The 13,339-nt window shown below is 48.6% G+C and overlaps 1 long non-coding RNA gene across 5 annotated transcripts in view; it reads right to left on the reverse strand.

Annotated features, from left to right (window-relative positions):
- LOC309537386 overlaps window positions 1-13,339 on the reverse strand; it is a 49,105-nt gene continuing 35,766 nt past the window's right edge. For 2 of the 5 annotated variants that reach the window (XR_014221858.1, XR_014221859.1), the window contains exons 3-4: window positions 9,553-9,723; window positions 96-8,456 (exon numbers count right to left, since the gene is read on the reverse strand). This is a non-coding gene — a long non-coding RNA (uncharacterized lncRNA). The other 3 variants (XR_014221857.1, XR_014221860.1, XR_014221861.1) reach the window with 3 other exon arrangements.

Consider the following 13,339-nt stretch of genomic DNA (forward strand, 5'->3'; position numbering starts at 1 on the left):
TGGAAATGCAAAGACGCCTTAATGACATCCTTTAAGTTCAGCGGAACTGGGTCAATTCTTTCAACGTGACTCTCTTTTTTAGCTTCCCCTGAAAATTAAAATACAAAACAGAACGCCCTGTTGCTTTTCTGACATAACTCATATCTAATTATCTGGCAGTTTGTGGATTGGGTTTAAAACACAGTTAAAACATCTGGGTGACTAAAAAGGCACCAGAAATACCATAAAGCATTTGACTGCCACTGAAGGCAGGCTATGGTGCCACTATCAAAAAGGATCTCTCCTTTGGAGCCACTTGGCTCACCTCACTTGGCACTCAGAGCAGGGTCTCTTTGACGCCATTTCTCTCACCTCACATCTTCTTAGTGGTCTTTTCAGTGCCAAGTAAATACCTTTGGATTCACTCAGGCTTTTGAATTGTTTTAAATTCAGGCTGCTTTATGCAAGTAAGGTTTATATTATTATTACTAATTGTTGGTTTGTAATTATTATTGTATATTGCATTTTAAAATCATTGCTGTAAGCCATCCAGGGAGCTATCGGTGGCTGTGTAAATCATCTTCACCATTATCCAATTCCAATTTTGCCTGGGCTGGATCATTATTCTCAACGCCAAATATTAGGACATGGAAAGTAAGAGGAACAAGAAATTTTCCTGAACACGCACAGAGTGTCCTCCCAGACACATGCGGGACCCCTTAGTATTGGTAGCCAGTCCCCAAATATCTGAGAGCTGAAAGAAAAATTTCTAGGCCAAAGAATACAATATCCTGGGAAGCTTGAAGTCCGGCACCTCCTCAAGCCTCCCACCTAGTCCTCGGTCCAGTGGAAGCCAACCTTTTTATTCTGCAACAACTAGATCTATTTAACCGCCAAACCTTCTGGGTCCATCTGATTTCTGCTTAGACAACACTGAAATTAATGGACCTAAATCAGTTGTGCCCGTTAATTTCAGTGGGTCTGCTCTGAAGAAGAATGAGCGTTGGCTATAGCCCACTGTCCCTTTGCAGCGCTATTACCTGCCCCAATGGTAGGCAAGCGATCAGGATCGAACTGCAGCAAAGGTACATGTCCCACTGTCTCCCCTCCCTCCCTCCTGCCACTCACCTCTCCTAATATTCTGCAGAAGCTTCCCACCTTTTCAGACCCAGGATGCACTTGTAACTCAAGCATGCATTTGAGGACCCATTTCTTAATCTTTTACCATACAATTGCACAATGGGAAGTGCTCCTGTTGCAACCCACCTTGGATTAGGCTGTGACCCAAACCACCAGCGGAAGACCGATGCTCTACAGAAGCTAACCATTTTCAGGGCAGTGCATCGCTGGAGTACTAGGGATGGGGGGGGGGGGGAATGTGTGGGTCTCCCAGATGCTGCTGGACCACAGCTCCTGTCACTCCTGATCTCTGGCCAGGCTGGTGGGGGACTGGTGGTAGGTGGAGTCTGGCAACGTCTGGGGGACACAGGTTTCCCATCCCACTTGTAATGTGTTACAGCCAAGAGTTGCTGAAAATGGGCACAGGAAAATACACCCCCAAACAGGGCAGGAGTTTTACTACGAAAGTTTGTAGTTGTCTTGAGCCTCACCGTGCAACCCAAAGGGTGTGCCCCGAAGAAAATACAATCACAAAAGGGCAGAGAATGTGGTGGTGGTGGTGGTGGGGAACCACACTGAGAACAGGTAATGTGAACTCAAGCAGGTCATGGCAAAAGAGAGCACCAAAGCCAGTTGCTAAATAAGAAGTGGAATCTTAAAAAAGGGGTTTTTAAAAAGAGGGAAGGCTGTTTGGGAGGATATAAGCTGTTTCTTTTTTTAAAAAAAAGCATTGAACAAATATGAAAACAAAAGCAGGCTAGGCAAGACACATTTAATTAAAAGAACTATTGTGGGAAATGTGGAAGTTCTGAAGGGCACCATTCTTAGAAAGTTTTCTAAAGGATGCTTTCAATTTGGAGAAAAGCCTGGGCCTGATCTCCATTTCGATAAGCGCCAGTTGAGAAGTTTGTGGAAAGTGGGTGGGCAAGGAGAAGCCACCGGGATGTTTCAACCTCAATAGTGGGTAGTATTTCATAGGTGGGACAGCTTCAGCCTGTACCCGCTGTGCTCTTGGCATTTCTGCATTTTGGGCCTTAGTTCCTGCTAAGATTCCAGAGAGACTCCCTTACACTCTGGATAAGGGATGGGCCTACATTTCTGGAATGTTCCAGCATATGCCAGAGGACACAGAACTGCGCCTGTCCCCCTGCTGCTGCGAATGGTGAAGTGGATTTCAATGCAGTCAGGGGGCTGATTCCTCTGGCCGGCTCAGTCTCTGGGTAGGCTTCAAGTCAGGGAAATGTGCTGGCCCAGAAAGTTCAAGAGAGGCTCTGGGGCCCTGTTGAACTCAGCCCTTGTGCGAGAGGACTGTCTGCCTCGTCTGCTGCCAACGGGCGTTGATCTGAGGCGACATGAGAAAGCGGCAGTGTCTGCTCAGGGTGAGCATACTGGCTAACCCACAAGCCGAAAGAAGTGGTGGGCACCTGACTGCAGCCATCATGTCCTCGGTGGCCTTTGAGAAGTCCACAGGGAGCAGCGCCACGGAGACTCGCTAGGTTAGGCGAGGGACACTGATCAGGGCTGCACGGAAAAGCATAACCAGCCAAGCATGAGGGAGATCTGGAGGGGTTGGAGCCCAGTCCTCGAACACAAAAGGGTGTCTCTCCCCACCCACCAACTCACCTGGTCAGGGTGTGTTTCTTGTTGCTGTCGCTGGGCACAGGCGTTGGGCGAGGTGAGCCAAAAGCCACATCACGAACGGCTCTGTGATATAATAGGAGAGACACCTGCACCAGCACATTTGTGTTTTCCAAAAAGTACATCTAATGGACAACCCCAACCATCTGCAGGTAACTCCACCAGCCCCCCAAAGTCAGTAACCATGTACACAAATCTCTCTAAGGCCAATTTATGATGTATGCACAACACACACACAAATGGGCACACGTACACCAAACTTCCTTCAGCCCAAGACTGTGCTGGATACAAGCCATCTTCCAAACATGCTATGATGCAGACACTCCAGTCAGAGACAGGGTCCAACTCCCCAATAGATACTTTTGCTTGGGGTCTGTGTTATGTGAGCATGTTCTGTCCAGGGGAATACCAAGGAGTTGAACATTTGCAGCCACGGCACGCACAGCAAACACGCCTGCCTGCTCCTTCGCACTCACACCCCGGGCACACACATGTTTCCCCGCACAGAAATCTCTTTTATGCATTCACCTTGACATCGATACCACTGCCCGCAAACCACGCCATCCTCTCCGCAAACAATACCCTCTCTCCTCGCACTCACAGACCTCTGCCAAACTGCCCCTTTCAAACACGCTGCCTCCGTGGTGCACAATGGATTGATTCATGGCACACGCATGTGGCACGGCACACACACACCCCTCTCTCCTTGTTATACGGAACTTGTGCCACGTAATTCCCATTGCTTTCAACTTGCCAAATCCAGCTCACCACACACAAACAGTAGTTATCCATGCACCCAACGGAAGGCAATCAATCTGAATAACCTTAAGTACCGCTTTCTCAGTCTTTCTGTTCCCACACCCACCCACACCCAGCTCCCTCACATGCAGATTTTTTCCTCCTTGACCAGTCCTGGAGGACTCTTCGTGTGTGTGTGTGTGTGTGTGTGTGAAAGAGAGTGCACATTTTCCCCCCTGAGAGAAGAACCCAATAGTGTTTTCAAAAGAGGTTTGTGTATATCTGAGGATGGGAATCCCTTGGGTGGGTGTGGCCCCCGAGGCGTGTGTGCACGCACATGAATCGTTCCAATGCGCATACAGCGTGTCCATCTTGTATTTTGGAGTAGGGGGAGGCAATGTATTTTTTTTGGGGGGGTCACGCATTGGATCCCTCAATGAGGTCATGGGTCCACGGGTGCGTTATGTCAGGAAGTGCCCACAGGGGTGGTAGCAGCTGGGAGCTCTCTAAGAAACCCCCGGTTGGTTTGGCTGGGTGGGAGGAATGGGGACACTGCACATGCATTTTGCCTTCCTTGGAGAAAGACACACATGACATATGAAAGAGAGAGAGAGAGAGAACGAGAGAGAGAGAGAGAGAGAGAGAGAGAGAGAGAGAGAGAGAGAGATGCCCCAGGTGGCAACTGTTGAACCCCAGAGAAAGAGTGCATCTTTCTGTTCTCATCTTTGCTTCCACTTGCCCCTGGAGGGGGCAGGCAGGATGGAAATTTAGCATTCCACAGCTATCGGGGCTTCTCATCTTTCTAAGGAAGGTGAGTCGCCTCCTCCCGCACAAAAACCCCACACATTCCCCCTTCCTCACCACCAAACTTAAGGTCACTAACCTACCTGCCAATCCCCTTCACCACCCAAGCTTTGTGCGCAAAGGCTGACCCATCTCCCCTTATCCCTCTTGCCCCTGACATGCCACCTGTCCCCCCACCCACCACCCTCTCCAGCACCTCTGCCTCATCGCCTCTCTCCTCCTTGTTGCTCTGTGTCAGCCCCTTCCCCTCCCCTTATTCTTCATCGCCTGTTTCTTGCACTCACCCACCCAGCCCCTTTCCTCCAGTCTCCATCCTGGTCCTCCTTATTCCCTTGCCAATTCCCTCCCTCTCCCACCCCGCAGGTCAGGGCTGGTGAATTTCCCCATGCAGGGAAGGTTAACCTGTTCTGGTCCTCTTCTCCTTCTGCCCTCCTCGCTTGCCATCCTCCGTCCTTGGCTTTGGCTGTGGTTCATGGGTGGCTGTGCCTATTGACGGATGCTCTCCTCTCTCTTTCTCCCCATCATCGCTTAGCTCTGGCTCTATGTCTCTCTCTCTCTCTCTCCCTGGGCCGCTGTCTATGCTGTAGCAACGCAATGCGGCTGTTGTCTGGAATGGAACTTTATCAGACTTGCCTGGATCCAGACGGCAGGGAGGGCGGGGAGAGAGAGAGAGAGAGAGAGAGTGAGAGAGAGGGAAGGAGGGGAGAAGAGGGAGCGGCGGAGAGGGAGGGAGGGAGCTGGCTGGGAAAAATTCAAATGGCAGCAAACCGAGACAATAAGCGGCAGGTGAGCTAGGCAGGTGGGGCTGAGCCCAAACAGACCCACGCCACACTCTGCGCCCATCGGACGAGAGCGTGCAGCGCGGCACAACGCGGCTGGCAAATGCAAGGCAAAAGACGCAAGCCACACCACATGGACCGAGAGCCAGACATGCCATGTTGCATGGCCCGCCACAGGTCAAGAGCATGCCAGCCACGCATGGCTGCCTCGCGTGAAAATGACAAAAAAAGTGCTGCAAGGCACAAGTCGGAACCGTCCGTGCGAGAGGAATAGAGCCTCCATTTACAGGGGCAGTGTATCTTAAATTACATGGGGCAAATGGTCACGGCCCTCACTATCATGCCTGATTGTTGCCGAAAGCTGGAGCCAAGAGACCTTTGGTCTGCCCCAGAGAGACGCGCGCCCCATGTTCACGTTTGAAATACACACGCTCTCCACATTAAGCGTACGCATGAAGCACAGATGCACCACGCGCGTGTACGTACCTACACAACGGCACGTGAGGCGCAAGGCAAATGGCCCGTCTGCGAATGAAGCAGCCCCTCCCATGCAGGCAGCTGCCCCCGCCCCAAAAAGTGCATGCCCTGTCCCCACAGGTACAACCCTTAAAAAATAAATAAATTGGTACTTCCCAACTCCATGCGTTGCTTTTGCAAGGGCTTTGTGTTGCTAACAAAGGCAACATCTCACAATATAGCTTCCACACCACGCCAGACAGTCGCTCACAGCACAAACAAGGACAATTCACGCAGTAAAACAAAGAGCTGCTTCAGACCACACACTATTTCCCAAAGGTTACAAAACACAACCCGATCTGCGTACTCCTGCAGTTTTGTAAATGCGTATTGCCCTCCATGTGCGCAGAACCAAAAGGTCACTCCCCTAGGATCATGCTTTAAAATAAAACAAGATTCCATAATAATTTATCTGGAATAAGTACCCCCTTCACACACACACACACACACACACACACACACACACACACACACCAAAGTCCTGCACACAGAATCTCTTCCACTTTGCTCATCCACTGCCAAGGGAACGTAACACAAATCCTTCTCTGCCCAGTTGAGTGAACACAAGGGGCATAAGAAAGGTCGTGGAGAGACCCTGCATATCACACGGTGATGTGCCTCACCACAACTTAGCGCAAGGGGCAACGTGCACAGCTGACATCTTCACATGCCCTTAAGGCCAGGCATGAACTTGCCTCCTCGTATGTGGTCCCGGGCTTCTTCGGTGCCCTCTGATTTCCCCTAATGTGACTCACAAAGCCATCTGTTGCTCCCGTGTTGCTTGCGCAGCACATGGCATTTGAGCACCTCACATAAAGAGACGGCGCCATCCTTTCCCATCTGGAAAGGCCTTGCATGCCACCCTTGAGCGAAGGGCAAGATAAAAACGCAACAAGTATATCTCCAGAACTTGCACGCCTTCCCCTGTCTTTCTCCTAGGCTCAGTATCATTTCTTACAGCTGCTCCAGACATCCACCTTGCCCACTTTCTCTCCAAGGTCAGGTCCATTTCTCCAATCCTTTTACCCCCAGAAGCCTGGCATCCTTTGCAGGTCAGCACCTGCGAAATCTTTGTCTTTAAGCCTCCCGTACAATACACATGTTTTAACACAATTGGAAAAAAAACACACCCCAAACTATATACGTACAAACGCAACACACTCTCACACCAGAAGACAACTGAGCATGTTCCGGACAGTTGTGTAATTTACACAAACAATGGCCTGCACTGAAAGAAAGGCAACTGTCACGCAAACCTGCAGATTTGTTCTACGTAACACATTATGCAGAATTGGCAATCTTGAGTTTTTAATCATGCGGTTTCCGCTAGCCACAAGGAGTCCTGCAAGGCACTGGATCTTCATTCCTGACCACTGAAAATTGTATTCAGCCACCTCTCCAGCCTCTGAACCTGGAGAAAGATGTCTGCCTCCGGCCCCAAGATTTCTGAAGATATAGGGTTGCCATGTATCCTAGTGAGGAGTGCCTGCCTCCCTCATTCTTAAGTTTCAGGAGGAATTTGAAAACATCCCCATTCACCCAGCCATTTGGCGGCTGAAGAATGCTGTACCTGCAAACCTCGAGAAAACACTGGATGGAAGTATGTGGGTTAAACCACAGAGCCTAGGGCTTGCCGATCAGAAGGCTGGCGGTTCAAATCCCCACGACGGGGTGAGCTCCCATTGCTCGGTCCCTGCTCCTGCCAACCTAGCAGTTTGAAAGCATGTCAAAGTGCAAGTAGATAAATAGGTACCACTCCGATGGGAAGGTAAACGGCGTTTCCGTGCGCTGCTCTGGTTCGCCAGAAGCGGCTTAGTCATGCTGGCCACATGACCCGGAAGCTGTATGCCGGCTCCCTCGGCCAGTAAAGCGAGATGAGCACCACAACCCCAGAGTCGGCCACGACTGGACCTAATGGTCAGGGGTCCCTTTACCTTTAATATGCTTCCAAATGTCTTTTGCTTGGTTTTTGTTTCTAAACTGTATATCTGTTTGCTGATAACAGTAATAATGATAATAATTTACAGCTAACAGTTCTTTGCTTGAAAGGCTGCCTGGACCAAGTATGGTTTAAAGACAAAAAATCATAGTTAAGGGCGGGCAGGAGGGTCCTTTCCACTTCTCCTTTAAGTTAGCAGCACCCAGAAAGCGGACTGAGAAGACACACGAGTCATTTCGTCCCCCTCTGTCACAGTAGGGTCAAATGCATTTAACTTCCATTTAAACTGCAGTGCTTACTTCTACATTTGCACCTATCCATATGAATTAGCAGGTGCACATTTTATGCAGACCCGTCCCCTCCTTTTTGGCAATGCACGAACAGCAGCCCCCTTAGAAGGACATTTCAAAGAGGGGTCACTGCTGGCGTGCAACTTTCTCCTCCAACCAAATAGGTGCGTAGACGAAATAAATGTGTGTGTGTTGTGCCACACAAAGGGGAGCCTCTCTCAAACCATTTCCAGGTCTCATCAAGCCAGTCTACAGCTTTAGGCGCGTGGCTCGCCTTCCGGTGCACCACCCTATGAGGAAACTGCAAAAGGGAGTTTCTGAGGTTAAGCCAAATCGCTTCCAGCAACAGGGAGTCACCTTGCTTGCTACTCACCCTTATGGCGGCTGGCGCCCCGCTGCCAAGTGGACCAACTCGGATGGTGGCGTTGCCCCAGGGAAAGCTAGGAGGCTGTACAGTTATCTCCTGATGGTGTTATTCTAAACCATACAACCTACTACCTCAACACGAGGCCACGCAGCAGGAGTTGGAGAAGGAGGAGAGAAAGCTTCCCAACCAGGTTTCGTCTGGAAATGTGGCGGGACCCCCAGCAGGAGGAGACAAGCTGCGTCGCAGATTGAAGACACCAGTCATTCGTTGGCTAGGAGAAAGTCCAGCTGCAGGAGACAGAGGTTTTCACACAGCTCTACCACCCAAGAGAAAGAGGCCAATTTCGCCCCCTCTAAGATCATGGAAACCTACTGCCTTGAGGAAATAGAATGGGTTTTCTTCTCATATATGTTTGGCTTCCACCCAGCTATATGCAAGAGAGAGAAGACCTGGCTTCAGATTTTCATGGGCTTTTGGGTAAGAGGCCCTTAGGGATCCTTCTGGTTCAAAATCAGGCTATCCCTGCATTATCACAGGCAGCCTCAAAGCAGATGAGATACAGGGAAGAGGCTTCCAGGGCAAAGGTTGTTGCTTCTAGGCAGCATTTACAAAATCTGCGCCTATAAATTGGAATGAAGATCTAGCAACTTGCAGGCCTGGGAGATCGCAAATTCCCTAGCAGGGAGGATTGGCGAGGGGGTCTGCAGCAGCTTCTGGGGCTTGGCAAGTGCCAGCCCTGCCAACTGCTGGTGCTGGTCATGGGGCTGGCTGGCAGGGCTGTGCCAACTGCTTGCTGAAAAGAAAAAGAAAAATGTCTTCCCAGGCAGTCCAAATGCTGCAACCTGTTTAAACTAGCCGGTGGGGCAAACGTTCGCTGTTTCTCCTCTGCATAATTTATTCTATTTATAAAGTATCATCATAATTGTTATTAATTTTTGCACCACTGAATCTGGATTTGCTTAGCATAGGGAGCAGCGTGGAGCTATGTAGGGCACTTGAAGGCCTGTCCGCCCCCATTCACTAAAATCTTACACAACAACCTCTCTGGATTCTGGAATTTCAGCAGGCATTGCCACACACTTCCAAGCGTGTGTTTTTTAGAGGCATATGGACTAGGATCTTGCTGTTTTAAAAAAAAATAAAATAAACAAAAGCTGAGGTTCTTGGGAAGCTAAATTCCCACGTTTTGTGCTCTCCCCTGCCCTTTTTCAGCTGAATGATTCCAGAGAACGGGGATCTGGAAATTGTCACACTGCTTGCTTTTGCTGCAGGGACATCAGCTCTCGCCAACTTTCAGGGGGGTCCGTATCTAAGCTCCAACACTAGAGAGAAGGTCCGGGTGCAACAGCGTGTCTGGAAGTCCTGGCCAAGGTCGACACATACCCACAGACTCGAGCTTGTGTGAGGCAGTCGTACCGCAAGTTCGGATCTACGGGTTTATGGCAACCGGCAAAACCACGGCAGGAGCTGGGTGGACTATGGCCTGGAGGAGCCGAAGAGGCCTGCAGCGCAGGGCAGAAAAACCTGCAAGGCTATGGAAGAAAAAGAAAAAGACTGGGATTTGTGGGAGAGAGGGAGAGAGGAGAGAAGGAAGAACAGAGTGAGTTTCTTCAACACAATAACTAGATGTTACTTACAGCTAGAATTGCTCTGGAGTATATGTGTTAAATACTATGAATAACAGTTATATTCACAATTGGCAATTAGGGAAAAGGTAGTATTTCTTATTTTTAACCTTTCTCTACTTTCTCTTCTCTCTCATCTCTTTTTCTTTTCTCTTGAGATTGGGTTTCTTGTGTGATCTTTGATTTTTGGTGGCTCTCTTAGTGGTATTTACTAGTATTCTTAACGTCTAAAAAATTATATTTGTGATAAATGAAGACATGTACAGGGGGCTGACAGAGAGAAGAGGAAGGGGGCTGTATGAGGGGCAGGTCAGAGTGGCTTTTCTCAGGGGGAGACTAAGGAAGGGGGAGCTCTCTCAGGTGGGAGGATTCAACTCTCTGTATGTGTGAAGAGTAAGATAAAACGGTGACTGAGCGCTGCATAGATATATTTATAATTTTGTGTTTTATGAGGATCGTATGAGGATTATTATTAATGTGTTCTTTTCTCCAGTTTTTTTCCAGTTTGATGTATTGTTTTTTATTATTCTCTTTAGCTTAGTTTGAATTTGATGGTATATTAGGTTGAAACCTTTAATAAAATTGATTTTAAAAAAAGAAAGAATTGAATTAGTTTCTTGTAAGCCTATGATCTGAAGGCATAGAACACAGCAACAGTACTGAAGCTAAGGAGGTGTGGTTCTGGTCTCTACCTGGCAGCAAGCCCCGACTGGGAACCGCATGTCTGCTGCCATGAGTTCCATGAAAGGAAGGCTGGCTATTGTAATAAGATGATCCACTGGAAAAGGTGCTGATTAGATGTAATAAGATGATCCACTGCCAAGGTGCTGATTAGAGCACCTGTCCAATAGCTATTGTCTACCACTGCCAGATAAGGCCAGCAGGGCCCACTAGCATTAAGAGTGTCTGAAAGGGCAGGCCACCAGGCAACACTTTGCTAAGAACCTGCCATCCTCATGGCAGAACTAAGAGCATTATCCCAGAACAGCTGTGAATTCACGGCCTTGGTCCAGTATACCTGAAGGAGCGTCTCCACCCCCATCGTTCTGCCCGGACACTGAGGTCCAGCTCCGAGGGCCTTCTGGCGGTTCCCTCACTGCGAGAAGCCAAGTTAAAGGGAACCAGGCAGAGGGCCTTCTCGGTAGTAGCACCCACCCTGTGGAATGCCCTCTCACCAGATGTCAAAGAGAAAAATAACCACCAAACTTTTAGAAGACATCTGAAGCTAGCCCTGTTTAGGGAAGCTTTTAATGTTTAATAGGTTATTGTATTTTAGTGTTTTGTTGGAAGCCGCCCGGAGTGGCTGGGGAAACCCAGCCAGATGGGCGGGGTATAAATAAATTCTTCTTCTTCTTCTTCTTCTTCTTCTTCTTCTTCTTCTTCTTCTTCTTCTTCTTCACCACCATGTAGTCTTGGAACTGGCTCTCATAGTGGTGGATGCACAACTATGGACATGCTGTTCGGATGCCTGATTATCATCTTCCAAAGCAACTACAGTGGTACCTTGGTTCTGAAACTTAATCCGTTCCGGGAGCCCCTTCCGACTCCCGAAACCGCTCAATAACCAAGGTGCGGCTTCCGATCGGCTGCAGGAGCTTCCTGCACTCAATGGGAAGCCGCATCGGACGTTTGGCTACCGAAAAACATTCAAAAACCAGAGCATTTGCTTTGGGGTTTTCAGCATTTGGGAGCAGAAACGTTCCAAAACGGAGCCATTCAGGACCCGAAGTTTGACTGTACTCTATTCCCAACTTAAGAATGGAAAGCAAAATGCTGGTGGACGATAATTCAGAATTCAGAAATACTGGCCTGCAAGCCCTTGAACAGGAGAATAGCCTCTACTGAAGGCATTGTGGACTCTGAAGAAGCAAAAATTCAGGGTGAAAGGGAGAAATGAGCTAAGAGGAAGGCACGTTTGGCAAATCCTCACCATGATCATCTCCCACCTGGAGACCTATGTGCCCACTGTGGAAGGACGTGTGGATCCAGAATTGGCTTCCACAGTCAATTACGGACACACTGTTGAAACAGTGTTCATGGAAGACCCTCAGCTACGAGTGACCGTGAGAGAGAATGCGCAACTGACTTGGGCTATGTGGCACGACAGTCTCTCCCCCCCACTTATTCTTCTTCAAACGGCCCACACTGTCTTTTGAACAAAGAGGGTGTCTCCCCCACCCCCGCCGCTTCTGCTAGTTTATTTCTGGCTGGTGAGCTTGTTCTATGGACCGTCCTGCAGAAGCTGGCGACAAAGAGAAAGGACGGCTGTCACAGGACAAAATGCAAGAGGGTAGCGGCAGTGGGTTAAAGAGAGGAATTTCAGAGAAAATGCACAAGGGGGAGCTCTTTCGCCACCAGCATTCTGCTACGGTATTGTAAGTTTAACCAGATGATAACGTAACATGTTTTATCTCAGACACCTTACTGTGCTTCAAAATAATAATAATAATAAAATAATCTAATGTAATGTTAGAGGTAGTTGTTGAGCAGTGTTTAGGCTTAATATTTATGTGTGTAACCCAAATGAAATGTCATTTCACACACACAGAGTCTAGGAGTCTGAGCTAAAAAATGCCTACCTTATGGCATTAGACACATTAAGCTGATCTGTACAAACTTCATTTCAATCACCTTGGGGTTGTTGTTGTTTTTTTTTTTGTTTGTTTGGGGGGGGAGGAACAAGGAATGCAGGTCCTGGAATTTTATTTACTTATTTTAATCAACAGTGTTAAGTGGGCCCAAGCTGGGCAACAAGGGTGCTGTTAGGGGGTAGCCAAGGGGGCCTGATGCTTTTGTTCCTTCCCACTGCCCCCTTTTAAACATTATAAAAAAAAACCGTGCACACACACTTTGCTTACAGAATGGATTTCCCTACCTCCTTGGTCAGAGGTGGCATATTCCTAATTAGCAGTTTCTGGAAACTCTAGGAGGGGAGAGTGCTGTTGCGCTCAGTTCCACCTTGCATGCTTGCATGTGAATATCTAGTTGGGAACAGGATGCTGGATTAGACGGGCCTTTGGCCTAATCCAGCAGGCTCTTTCCCAAATCAGCATCTTTTTTCTTTTTTTTGCAAAAATAAGATAAATATGTGTCCTGGTCCTGGGATCCTGAATCCTTTAAGGACCTAGGATTCTGCTGTTTGGGTTTCCCTGCCCCTCCCCAAACCCGATTACCTGTTGCTGGAAGAAGAGCCATAAATCTGAGCTGGAGTGACAGCTTGAATACATACAGCAGGCCTTGAGCATTTGAGTGCTAAGGTAGGATGCAATTCTAGAGACAGGAAGCTGAGCTCAATAAACTGTGGCCTGCCCAAAGTTCCCAGCAAATCCATGGCTGGGCAAGGAAATTTTAACTTAGTTCATCCCTGTACGAGTCATCCATTCTGTTGAAACATGGCCTGGACAATCCAGAGGGCTCAGATTGCAGGTGGGGAGAAACTGGCACTGGGAGTTTTAAAAGCACCACTTGAGCCTTTCTCGCACTGGCTGACTTGCACCAGGAAGTCAGGATACGGAAACAGGAACGTACCCTGAACCATAGTGTAT

Source organism: Podarcis vaucheri (genome assembly GCF_965113315.1).
Source record: "Podarcis vaucheri genome assembly, chromosome: 7".
Taxonomy (NCBI): Eukaryota; Metazoa; Chordata; class Lepidosauria; order Squamata; family Lacertidae; genus Podarcis; species Podarcis vaucheri.